Here is a 12,485-nt window from a genome sequence, read left to right as displayed (position 1 = left end):
AAGTCAGCCATTTTTCCTCGATGCCAGTTTGAAGCCTGATGCCAGACTCCATTTTGGACGACACCCTGATGCCCTCTTCTCTATCTGAGAGAAAGAGACTTTAAGAATTCTCACCCTAGAGACTTTAACTTTGATTTGCCCCCGTCTTGCCCATGCAGTAACTTTGCCCCATTCTCCTTGCCGTTGCAAGGAAGCTTGCCCTTAAACTTTGCCCCTTTGAAATTTGCCCCATGCTGATCAACCGGTACCTGAAGGACGAAGACTTTTCTTGAATGCTGATTGTATTTGGTAAATATGAAAGGATAAATGTATTATGCATTGTGTTTTTCCTTTTAGGTACCAACTGCTATTTTGATAGGGTCCTAGCTAGAAGTTTTCCAAATTTGTGTTGACTAAATTCGTTTTGCATGAAGTCCCACATGCCAATGCTGATTAGAGGTTAGTCGAGGTATTCATTCAATGTATCATGAAGAATTGAAATCTTGTTATGCTGACCGAATGTATGCAATTAGTCAAATACAGTTAGTCACATTGGTGATTTGCATTGCTATAACAGAGTGTATCATCATTCAGATTTTGCGTAGATTGCGTTTCTTCCGCCGTTATGGACAGCTAGTAATGTTCATATACATATATCAATTGGTTTTGAGACATGTATATATCGTGCTAGCATTGTTAATATAGGGAAATAAATTCACTAACTTCTAATAAACTGGTGTGGTTATTCATGACTGAAAGGTCATGGTGCGCCGAAATACCAACTATTATTGATTTCTGATGTGTTATATTGATCTATTAATTGAGTACTGACTACCGATTACAACAGTTATTGATTATTGATCTGAGTGACTCGACTATTGAGGATGAGGAGAGCCCGACTCGGTTAAAAGATTCACCGACCTCCAACGTGTCCAGGTACAGGTAATTTATAAGGGCTGGACGCGTTATCAGGTGTCATGGGCTTTCCTTTACATAAGTCATGTTGTGGTGTCTTGGGCTTTACACAAGTCATGTTGTGGTGTCTTGGGCTTTTCACAAGTCGTGTTGTGGTGTATTGAGTTTTTCATTACACAAGTCAAGTTACAAAGGGTAGAGCAGATACTGGCTCCATCATATGAATGCCAGCATCACAGCTCTGACTTAGCCCAAAAATGATGTCACATCGGCCGCACAATTCAGAACGGCCTGTCCTATGCCATTTTTTCCACGATGGCCCAAGGAAAAGTGACATTTAAAGTGTAGGATAACAGGAGTATTTGTACTGCAAAGAGAGTGAGTGATGGACAGAGAAAGGAGTTCGAGAACAGAGTAAGGCTTTAAGATGCCTGTTTATTCTGTGCTCTGTAACCTGAATCCGGCGCGGGCTTTCCTCTTCTGTTTTGAACACCGCCATTAGCAATGAATTACCTGACCTTTGTCCACATTACACAAGGAGGCTGCCCGCAGTTCTCATTTACCCAGAAACCCTGCATCTGTTTTGCATATGGTTAAAGGCTAATTTTCTGAACTTTTGACTCAACACAGGAAAATAAAGACAATCCAAGACCAATCTGCGCAAGAACAAGAATAAACAGTGAAGAAAAAAGTGAGACCTAGCAGGGGTACAAATCTTGGCCCTCACCCTATCTGTACAAGAAAATGTATTCTTGTGATATTTATACCTGTTCCCCAGGTTCTTCCTCTTGCCATGATGAGCCTCAGTGGTCTGGGGTGCAGGCTTCAAACCTGTAGCTGTCTATCGACAGAGTGGTTCAATTCCACCTTCTGGGCGAGTGGCTCCACTCTAACAGTTTATTTTTTCAGGCAGTAAATGATTTAAATGCATAGATACAAATACAAGTATAACACCTCGGGCACATCATATGACCCTGTGTTTTGTCAGTATAGACACGAAATCTGCAGGGACACCAGGGAATTTTACCCTACCCTAGTGTTATGCAAAGGTCAAATAAAAACACATCAAAGCTTGCCAGTCCTATCAGTAATTATTACTACCGTACCTGTTCATTATCAATTAACTTACAAAGCCCTGAAAGTCCTTGTAGGAAGGTCAGTGCTGCATAAATATATACAAAAACAACAATAATTAAAAACAATTTCAGCATTCCTTACAGACAGGCTGTTAGACAATGAGGAAACCCCTCTGAATGCTATATGTCAGTTTAACACACTGAGGCACAAACACACAGTCACATACCCCTGAAAGGAGTGAATTACACAGATTGCCATCGGAAGAACAGGCCTCATTCAGGACGGAGGGAGTACACAGACATTCATTACCAAAGGGTGATTATGCAGAACTGAATATATGTTTAATCCACGTTTTGCATTTGTCCATTAATCAAAACCAAATCCTTTGTAATTCATCAGTAGCATTGCTTGATGTCATTGTGGCTGCATTTGTAAATTCAGAATGTTCATCAGCCCAATGTCATGATGACAATTTTTTTTTCTGGCTACTGTTTGTGTTCACTATGTGTAGCAGCCAATATTTGACAGTCAAATTTTCAGCAGCCAGGTATTCAGCAGCCCAGCCACAGGGTTACATCACCATTTAAGATCAAACACTCCATGTCGCCATCACTCTGCGGTAGGAATTATCCGTGAACTGTAGCAAGGTGGAGAAGGAAAGTAATGCATTAAACACAGTGTAGAAAGGAGACCCTCACACTAATAGCCTGATAGAGATTAGGAGCGCGTTTTGTCCGATACTAGTGAAATGAAGGAAGAAGAAACATTCGTAAATTGAATGAGGTAATCACCGTTGACAATATCAAAGTGACCATCCATCCACCTTCTCCCAAAAATGCCCCAGACACTGAAAAAGGACCACTGAACCCCATGCTTAATCCAAGCAACAGGCAATTTTTGGCACTTTGCCTCTTTGTTGCAGACTTTGCTCACAGACTTCGGAGTCTCACAGGCTTTCGGTGCACTTAATATGAACGTATAGAATTGTAGGTGGATAATAGTGAATTACAAGAATGTTTCTCACAGAGGGGTTGTGAGGAACATCAAATGAACAATGGGAGTAAAGCTCGACTTGTCTATTATGTCACTCAGAACCTCCAAAATATCCCCTTAATTCACTTTTTAATCATCTATAATTTTTATATTCTGTATGGCCTCCAAAATTATATGTTCTTCCTTTCAACTTCTATGCAGGGGCAGAGGAGTAATGGGGGAGCCATACATAACAGGGCCTCTTTGTTGTCCAAAATATTAAATTTTAAAAAATCCTGGCCGCCTACCCCTTCCCCACCAATCTCTGTGTCCTGCTCCCCCAGAAGCTGTACTTGTGCTTTTCAACATCACGCTGACTGTCAAGGTAGCCTAGATCTCCCTTATGACATAGCAACAGTGGATAACAGCTTTTTTAAACAACTGCTGCTACTCATAGCAGTGAGTTGTTGGATTTGAATCCAGTTATTTACTCTAGTGGCTGTATACCAGAGCCATACATAAGACATTAATACATTCTCTTCTACATTGAATCATGCACACTAAATTGCCTGCAGGCTCTTGCATTCGGTTTTTCGCTCATATAATGGACCCTTAAGAACATCAACGCAAAGTGATGTATTCAGGAATATGCAATTTGATCACATTTGTAAGCTAGGATAAAAAACACGTTTTGTACAACAACAATTCAAATATTTGTACCTGGTCCCCAACATATAGAACATTGAGGCAGAGGAGGAAAATGTTGCTTACACAATTAATAGATTGTTTAGCTCTGCCCCATTACATTTCTACCACTTTCAGGAGATGGGATGAAAATTGCAAGCACCTGAAAATGTATTGTAGGTGTCTCTGGTTCCGGGAAATGTGGCATAAAAGCCGACTTTGAATGTGAGAAACTAGGTTCTAGTCCAGACATCAGTTCAGGAGCACATGGACTGCTACAAACAGTCCCTCATTCCAGCCCCCTTAATGACAGTATGAATGTAATTATGTATGTGCTTATATGGTATTTGCATAGCACCAACATAGCCAAATGGTACGAGAGTGCTGTGTAGCGTCAAAAGTAAAGATACAATAAACACATGACTGATAATGTAGCTGGCTTCCAAGAGCAGTAGTGGTATGTTACTAAATAAAGATGTGGTGCTCTTTAAAGAGATGTGTCTTCAGCTCGTTCCTATATAGGAGAAGAATATGGTGGTACTCATGGATATAGGGATGTTGGTGCAATTCCTTTGTGCCTCCAGTCTGATGATGTCCTGGCTGCGCTTGTGCCAAAAGCAACTGGAGATGATGAGCTTGTCTGGCAGATAGCGGGGTTGCACTTTGTCACAGATTTGTAAATGATGCAGGTAGTTTTGAAGATGATGCGATGTAGGAGCGTCCCGAAGTAGGTGCCTGCAAATGCCACAATTATGCCTGACATGACTTAGTGGGTGGAAATGGCTAATGGGCACTCCCTATGCAATGGGATAAACGTTCCTGGGCCAATCCATTTTGAACATGGCAAAAGTGTTCAAGCTCAATAAACTTGGGCTCCAACATCTGAAAGGCCATCTACAGGGTGCTAATCTCTGAGATGGTAGACGGAAGTGGAGAAGGATGATGTCTTGCACCTGAAAGTGAGCCCCCCACAGTGAGAAACTTAAGAAGCTAGAGAAACCTCAAGAGGAAGTGGCGGGCTCCTTGCCAGTCCAATGGCTCACAATGAGGCCCTTCCATGGCCCCTAACTAGAACCTCCACCTGACAGGGGGCAAATAGATCCCTAGTTCCAGCCACTGACAGCTGTCAGTGGCCTCTGTTGGTTGCATGAGTTTTGGGCAGATCTGGTCCTCACCTGGAGACAGAGGTCTGACCCATGTCGCAGAATGGGCCACATCACATTTTTGGCCACGGTGGTACTGTCAGCCTACAGCAAGGGTATTCAAACTGAGTGGCGGGCCACCCAAGGAGGCCTCAAGTGATTGCGGGGGGAAAGGTGCAAGGCTCTGGCCAAAAGAAGCATTATGCTGATAACAGGGTTTCGTTTTAAGCAGAAAAAAATGAGCAGCAGTAAACCGCTCTGTAATGGGCCATCACAAACAGGTTTTGCCATTTATATCCAAGCTGGGAGTGTGTGTCAAGAAGGAAGGGACTCGAAATACCCTTGAAAACCCCCACCACCACCCCCAACAATCACACTGTGGATACTTTTACATGTTAGTATTGCCTCCTGGACTACAATAGTACGTTTGGCATCATGTACTGCATTTGTAAAACAGTAGCAGAACATAACTGCTATTTAAATACGTCTAGACATATTTAAATGTTGCCAATTTAATAGAATAATTGTTTAAAATATGAAGGAGGGCCCCAGTGATTTTTTTCCCAACTGAGGGGGCACAGCATTAAAAAGTTTGAAGACCACTGGCCTACATAGATGCACTTGTGAGCCACCTTGGGTTAATCACATCACCAGTGTGATCTGCAGGTGGGGAGAAGGTTAACTCATAGACAGGGTTCATTGCTAGTGAAACTGATGACAGAAGGAGGCAAGTAGGTTCCGAGGGACATATAACAGATAAGGGCAGCTGCAGAGGCAGCAAACTATCCACATTTTATAGTCAGAACAGGGAAGCTCATCAAGGGATTGATTAGTCTACCCTAGGTCCTGGCTGGAAGACGCCCTGTGTAGGAAATTCGCCTCTTCCTCCTATTTCTTGTACTTTGCTGGATCCTATATTTTTGCTGACTTTAGACCTCTGTGCACATTACCTGTGCTACCTGGTGGTAAAGTGCCGGTGTCCATCCTTCCAAAAGGATGAAATTGGTATACCTCCTGTACACCCCTGGTATACATTTATCTTAACTACACATCCCTAGTATATGGCACAAAATGTACCCAAGGCATGTAAGTTAAATGTCACAAGAGACTGAAGCACCCATTGTGCCATCCACTATAGCGACGGTATAAAGCATGGCTGCAGACCTGGCAAGGGAACCTGACTAAAGCTGTTTTTAAACTACAATTGGACCTGTCAAAATAAACCCTTACTTTTAAATATTAAAGAGTGACTCCTAAGTAGGCCTTAGTGTCCATAAGGCAGGGTGCATGAAATTTAAACGTTGGCCATGTAGAAATTTAAAGTTATGTATAATTCAAAGGGGGGGATAAAGAAGCTGTGTTGGAGGTTCACTCAGCTACCTGTTCATAGACACCAGTAATCAAAAGAAGTGAACCCTTATACTGCTGTATTCCAGGCCGTCAGAGATATTTCTCAGCAGACACTGAATCACATATTCTACCCTAAACGGTGTACGTTATCATTGTGGGGTGATTTCGTGTTTAACATCATCACGGGGTCTTTATTCACTTGAGTGGCCTGTTCTCCAAGCCAATTACTCTTTGTATCTGGAGAGCAGATATCTCTGTGAGAACAAAGGTTAAAAAGTGTATTTAAAATGACCTCCTATCCACCACATTCATACATTTATGCCCATAAAAAGGATAGGGATAGGGTTAAAAACAGGTGATTTTGTGAGGACAAATAATCAATCCTATTCATCCAGAATTAAGGTCAACATGTTTCAGCCTATATTGGCCACCCAGGGAAAAGGGCTTTCATCAGGACCTAATCAAGAACAGATTACCTGCAACTCTCATGTAATCACCGTATGTATTGTGGCTCACAGTTCATGTGTTAAACTGCACACTTAAGTGAATAAAGACCCTGTGATGATGCTACTCATGAAATCACCCCACGGTGATAACATACACCGTTGAGGGTAAAATATGTGGTTCAGGGTCTGCTGGGAAATATCTCTTAGGGCCAGGAACACAGCAGTATGAGGGTTCACTTTTTTTGGTTATTGGTGAAATTTAAAGTTATACATGTCTACACGGTGCCTAGGCCCGAAGAATTATTTTCATTGTAGCAAGGCTGGCTGTTCCATAGGAAAGCAGTGGAATGCAATATTAAATTTAATAATTGCATATCAGGCTAGAAAACACTTTAAAATGTCATTCTTATACTCGTTGTAATATCTATTTAAATCCCAATTCACTGGTGAAGTAGGATTTTAATAAATATTAAGGGAAATGTACTTTTAGAAAAAGTTACCTTTTCCCTACCTGAAGCTTCTGGAGGCTAATGTGCATTAGCCTCCAGCTGCAACCCTCTGAGTGATCAACTCTGAGGAGTGAAAACTGCTCCGAGAGGAAAAGACAAAGGGCTACGTTTGGGCAGTTGTTTCTGTTCCTCTAGGTGTATGACCATTTGGACATTGCTCAGGATCTTAGTTAACTAGAAAAGGGGCATTATCTGTCACAGACAAATGTCAGATGACACCTACACAGGTCCCTTCTTTCCCCCCTAGTCAACCAGCCTCCAATCAGAGTGGGAAGGCAGCTGTCCCACAATGGGTTTGACATGACCACAACAATTGGATTCCTCATTTCCCTGGCCACACCTCTTGGCGGGCAGAGAGGCTCTGCACAAGGAGATAAGGGTTTCATCATCTTAGATTTGTGCAAATAGGGGTACCATGGGATTGCTTGCTGTAGGGCACACAGAAAATGCTACAACATTAAGTAGGGTTATTCCTTGGAATTGTCATTCTATTGCTTAGGGAAGGGTCAGGAGTCACCTACACAAGCAAGCTGGTGCCAGGCATAAATATGGCATCCCCAATACCCTTCTTAGAACACTACTGGACGGGTTAAAGATCAGAAGAGGACTAAACTTGCTAAGACCTAACAAAAGCCCTGAAGGATTGTACCTGCTCTGCCTCATGTACTGACCTTCTCTTCAAGCTACAGGCACACAACAAGACAAAGGAGGCCTTTTCTGCAACTTCCCAGCTGACCAGTTCATATTGGACCTCCTTAGGTCCTGTTGGTGGCTTCTGCTGGAGTGAGTTTTGACCCCCAAGTGCTGTTCCTGATGTTCTGAAACCCTAAACTTTGTCAAAATGTACTCCATTTAACATCCTATAAAACATGGAACTTATAAACTTTTTGGTAATTGAGGACCAGGGCAAACCTGCCAGGCTAATGTGACGAAAGCACATTGCCACTGGGCTGAGGAATCAGGTTTCCCCTTCTTGGAACTTTTCCACAGCAGCAAAAAAGATTCAGGAGGACCTTGAGGAGTTGGAATCTGACCTCGTGGAGCCCTCTTAGGCTGCAGCTTGCAGCCTAGACTTGCTGAAGAAATCCAAGCTCCAAACAAGTGGCTTTGGGCCTGATTACATCTCAGCGGAGGGAATACTCCATAACAGATGCAACGGATATCCCATCCGCCATATTACGATCCCCATAGGAAATAATGGGACCGTAATACAGGGGACAGGATATTTGTCACGTTAGTGACGGATTATTCTCCTCCACCAAGATTTAAATCAGGCCATAAGTGTGAATGTAGAGCTCTTCCTCTGGCAAAAGCGCCAAAAGTATCCAGCAGATTAAAGACATTCCTTCGACGTGCAATTTGAATATCTCCCACGCTGGGATTTCCCGCTGAAAGTGAACAGCTTCACCCGGCCTCATCCAAAGGCTATCCGACCTCATGGAGCCATTCTCGGCTCCAGCCTGATTCCTTGCCCCACTGGAGACTTTGGACTTCTATTTCAGAGGCTAAGTGTAAAGGTGAAACTTATTGCTGTGTTAAATTGGTTTCTGTAGCCGACCTACACTTCAACGCAGTTTGCCTCAAATTGTGCCTACTTCCCAGTCTTCTGCGACCAGTTGACTGTGGTTTTTAACCCTTTTTATTGATATCTCTATTTAAACCTTTAAAAATTCATATCTCTGGTTCCCCTTATTGGATATTTCTCTCCATGGTGCTATTTCATTCATTAAGATGTACTTATTTTTATGACACTCATAGCTCGGTACCTTAATTGGGCTGACATTCATCAGCATCCACTCACCCTGAGTGGGCAGGTCTTGCATTTTCAGCATTCATCTGGAGTTTTCTGTCTCATCAGCAATGACTGAGACAGGGATCAATGACATAGAAGCAATGCATAGATGGTCTTTTGTAACAAAACAGAAACTACATTGCGAACTACATTGAGTCAAGCCCCTCCAATATCGTTGGCGGATAACTTTCCTGAAGCACAGTGATGTTAAGTAATCTATCTAAGATCACACTAATTTGATGCATTGTGGAAGCTTGGATTAAAACCATGTGTCATACTTCTGAACTTCACAAGTCTGCAGCTTAGATGCCGCAAAGCCTCCCTAGGAATTCCCAGTGCTTAATTTGAGCCGGTGGTTTCCGGTGCCGGGAAGCAGCACTTATTTTTGAGGGCGACACTTATTTTTCTGCCTCAAGCATTTACTGCGAGCAAAAGACACACATGGGAATATGGAGGAGGAGAAAAATGAAAAAGCGTCACAAAGGGAGAAAGCAAAAAGCTGCAAGAGTGAGCTGAAGGGGCCGGGAGTGGCTGTAAATGGATAAAAGAGGCCCGAGATGACTCTAGGATTGGACTGCCTCAGTATTCTGTTCTCGCACATTTAATTGCCTCAGCCGGGTGTTTCAGAAGAGAGCTTTGGGCCCTCCATGATTTTATTTACAAATTTAGGACAGGAAATTCCTAACGCCCTCCAATAGCATTCACCATTTAATGTGTGAACAGTAGTTATAAGGGGTGAATCTGATATTTGTATGTGTAGGTGCTTCCCTGGTGATATCCAAACGTCTCTGACATCTTGGCAGATCCTTCTCAAAGCAAAGCAATTACTATACAAAGTATGGTTATGTTACTTTATCTTGGAGTTTACAAAGCGCCTTGTACATAGCTGAGGGTATTGGGGGAAAGATGGACGGAAGATTGGTGGATAGGAGGGAGAGAGAAGAGGGAATGTGAAGATACCCCGTTTGAGGAAGATAGCACATGTCTGTGGTTGTTTTGCTGAGCTGTAAATCCTTTCGGGCAGCGACTGGCTGTTTTAGCTCAGTGGTTTACAACTCTTCTGAGTTCCTACTGTGGGACTCATGGACGTCATTTAGGGATCACCAGTGGTTGCAGCTGCGACCCCTGACTTGCCCCTTGCGACCCCTTGCCCTGCTTTATTGCCCGTGGCCTCAGAGGTGGCAAAATCAGCGCGAGAAACATATAGGCAGCTCCTCCTTGTGGACGTCAATTGGGGCTGCACTCTCTTTGTATTCTGTCATATTTTATTACACTAATAGTGGATAATATTTGTAGATATAAATATATTTTTCACTATTAGCGTAATAAAATGGAGTTCACTTGGCTGACATTTGATCTTCCCTGGCGGCTGAGGTAAGTAAATAATGCTTTTCAAATGTATGTTGTGTGCGTGCTTGCGAGTGAGTCTGTGTTTATATGAGAGAAAGTGTGTGCAAGTGTGAATGTGTGTTATGTGCAAACATATGTGTGTGAGTGGAAGTGAAGGTCACAGGGTGTGTGGTGTCACTTCCGCTACCGTAGCAGTTGCTGAGTTGGCATGCATGGACTGTGCAGCAAGGGGGTGAATGAGCCGTCCGCTGACCTCCTCTGCCCTTCTTCACTGCTGGAGGCGCCGCCCTGGCCCCGCCTTCAGTCAGATATCCACCCTTCTTCACTCAGATATCCGCTGCCCGGCTGTCACTGCGCAACAGTGCTCTGCACACCCTCAACCTTGTTTTCAAATCAGCACGTGGACTGGACCGTACCTCCTGCACCCCTCCCCAGCTCAGACAACTGCTGAGTGACAGTTTTACAAGACTGATCCATGCCCCAAGACTGGAGTCTTTATGTCAAAGCACTGTTCTCAGGGGTCTTAGTTCAATTGGTGTGACTCGGGACTACAATTCCCAGAATGCATTATTTACATAAGAAATATACAGGACAGGCGTGAGGCATGTTTGGCATCATAAAATCAGCAGGTAACTTTACAGCCAGGCTGCCCACTTACAGAAAGACCAGCCGTTGGTCTCTACAGGTCTCTCTGCTAGGCCGAGTAGGCCTCAGGAAGCACACCACAAGAGGAACTCTTACCAGGAGGAACTGCTGCAATTCCTCCATGAAAACGCAAATAGTGTGAGAGTTTTCCTGCTGTGACACATTAAATACAGGTATCCTAAAACTGAAATCTGATGTAGAAACGGGTAGATAAAGAAAAGTTTATATTTATTAATTATACATCTATACCTCAGTTTTACTTGTGACAGGCCTGCTTTTTCCAATTGCCCTTCAATATTCTCTGTGCAAATAGCTCGTGTCTGGGCTTTACTTTCCACGAGTCATGTTGTTGTGTCATGGGCTTTCCTTTACACAAGTCATGTTGTGGTGTCTTGGGCTTTACACAAGTCATGTTGTGGGGTCTTGGGCTTTTCACAAGTCGTGTTGTGGTGTATTGAGTTTTTCATTACTCAAGTCAAGTTACGAAGGGTAGAGCAGATACTGGCTCCATCATATGAATGCCAGCATCACAGCTCTGACTTAGCCTAAAAATGATGTCACATCGGCCGCTCAATTTAGAACGGCCTGTCCTATGCCACTTTTTCCACGATGGCCCAAGGAAAAGTGACATTTAAAGTGTAGAATAACAGGAGTATTTGTACTGCAAAGAGAGTGAGTGATGGACAGAGAAAGGAGTGCGAGAACAGAGTAAGGCTTTAAGATGCCTGTTTATTCTGTGCTCTGTAACCTGAATCCGGCGCGGGCTTTCCTCTTCTGTTGTTAACACCGCCATTAGCAATGAATTACCTGAACTTTGTCCACATTACACAAGGAGGCTGCCCGCAGTTCTCATTTACCCAGAAACCCTGCATCTGTTTTGCATATGGTTAAAGGTTAATTTTCTGAACTTTTGACTCAACACAGGAAAATAAAGACAATCCAAGACCGAGCTGCACAAGAACAAGAATAAACAGTGAAGAAAAAAGTGGACCTAGCAGGGGTACAAATCTTGGCCCTCACCCTATCTGTACAAGAAAACATATTCTTGTGATATATATACCTGTTCCCCAGGTGTTTACTCTTGCCCGGATGAACCTCAGTGGTCTGGGGTGCAGGCTTCAAACCTGTAGCTGTCTAGCAACAGAGTGGTTCAATTCCACCTTCTGGGCGAGTGGCTCCACTCTAACAGTTTGTTTTTACAGGCAGTAAATTATTTAAATGCATAGATACAAATACAAGTATAACACCTCGGGCACATCATATGACCCTGTGTTTTGTCAGTATAGACACGAAATCTGCCTGGACACCAGGGAATTTTACCCTACCCTAGTGTTATGCAAATGTCAAATAAAAACACATCAAAGCTTCCCAGTCCTATCAGTAATTATTATGTACCTGTTCATTAGCAATTAACTTGCAAAGCCCTGAAAGTCCTTGTAGGAAGGTCAGTGCTGCATAAATATATCCCAAAACAACAATAATAAAAAATAAATTCAGCATTCCTTATAGACAATGAGGAAACCACTCTGAATGTTATATGTCAGTATACATAACACACTGAGGCACAAACACACAGTCACATACCCCTGAAAGGAGTGAATTACACAGATTGCCATCAGAAGAA

At 43.1% G+C, this 12,485-nt stretch overlaps 2 non-coding genes across 2 annotated transcripts; both read left to right on the top strand.

Moving 5' to 3' along the window:
* The first annotated feature begins 1,684 nt into the window (after positions 1–1,684).
* Positions 1,685–1,771, top strand: TRNASTOP-UCA (transfer RNA opal suppressor (anticodon UCA)). Its single transcript has one exon. It is a non-coding gene; the product is annotated as a tRNA-Sec (tRNA).
* A 10,173-nt stretch (positions 1,772–11,944) lies between these two features.
* On the top strand, positions 11,945–12,031 carry TRNASTOP-UCA (transfer RNA opal suppressor (anticodon UCA)). The gene has a single exon. It is a non-coding gene; the product is annotated as a tRNA-Sec (tRNA).
* Positions 12,032–12,485: the final 454 nt, after the last annotated feature.

This window comes from Pleurodeles waltl, chromosome 6, assembly GCF_031143425.1.
Source record: "Pleurodeles waltl isolate 20211129_DDA chromosome 6, aPleWal1.hap1.20221129, whole genome shotgun sequence".
NCBI classification, from domain to species: domain Eukaryota; kingdom Metazoa; phylum Chordata; class Amphibia; order Caudata; family Salamandridae; genus Pleurodeles; species Pleurodeles waltl.
The sequence above is the reverse complement of the archived record's forward strand: the minus strand, read 5'-3'. Positions and strand labels throughout refer to the sequence as shown.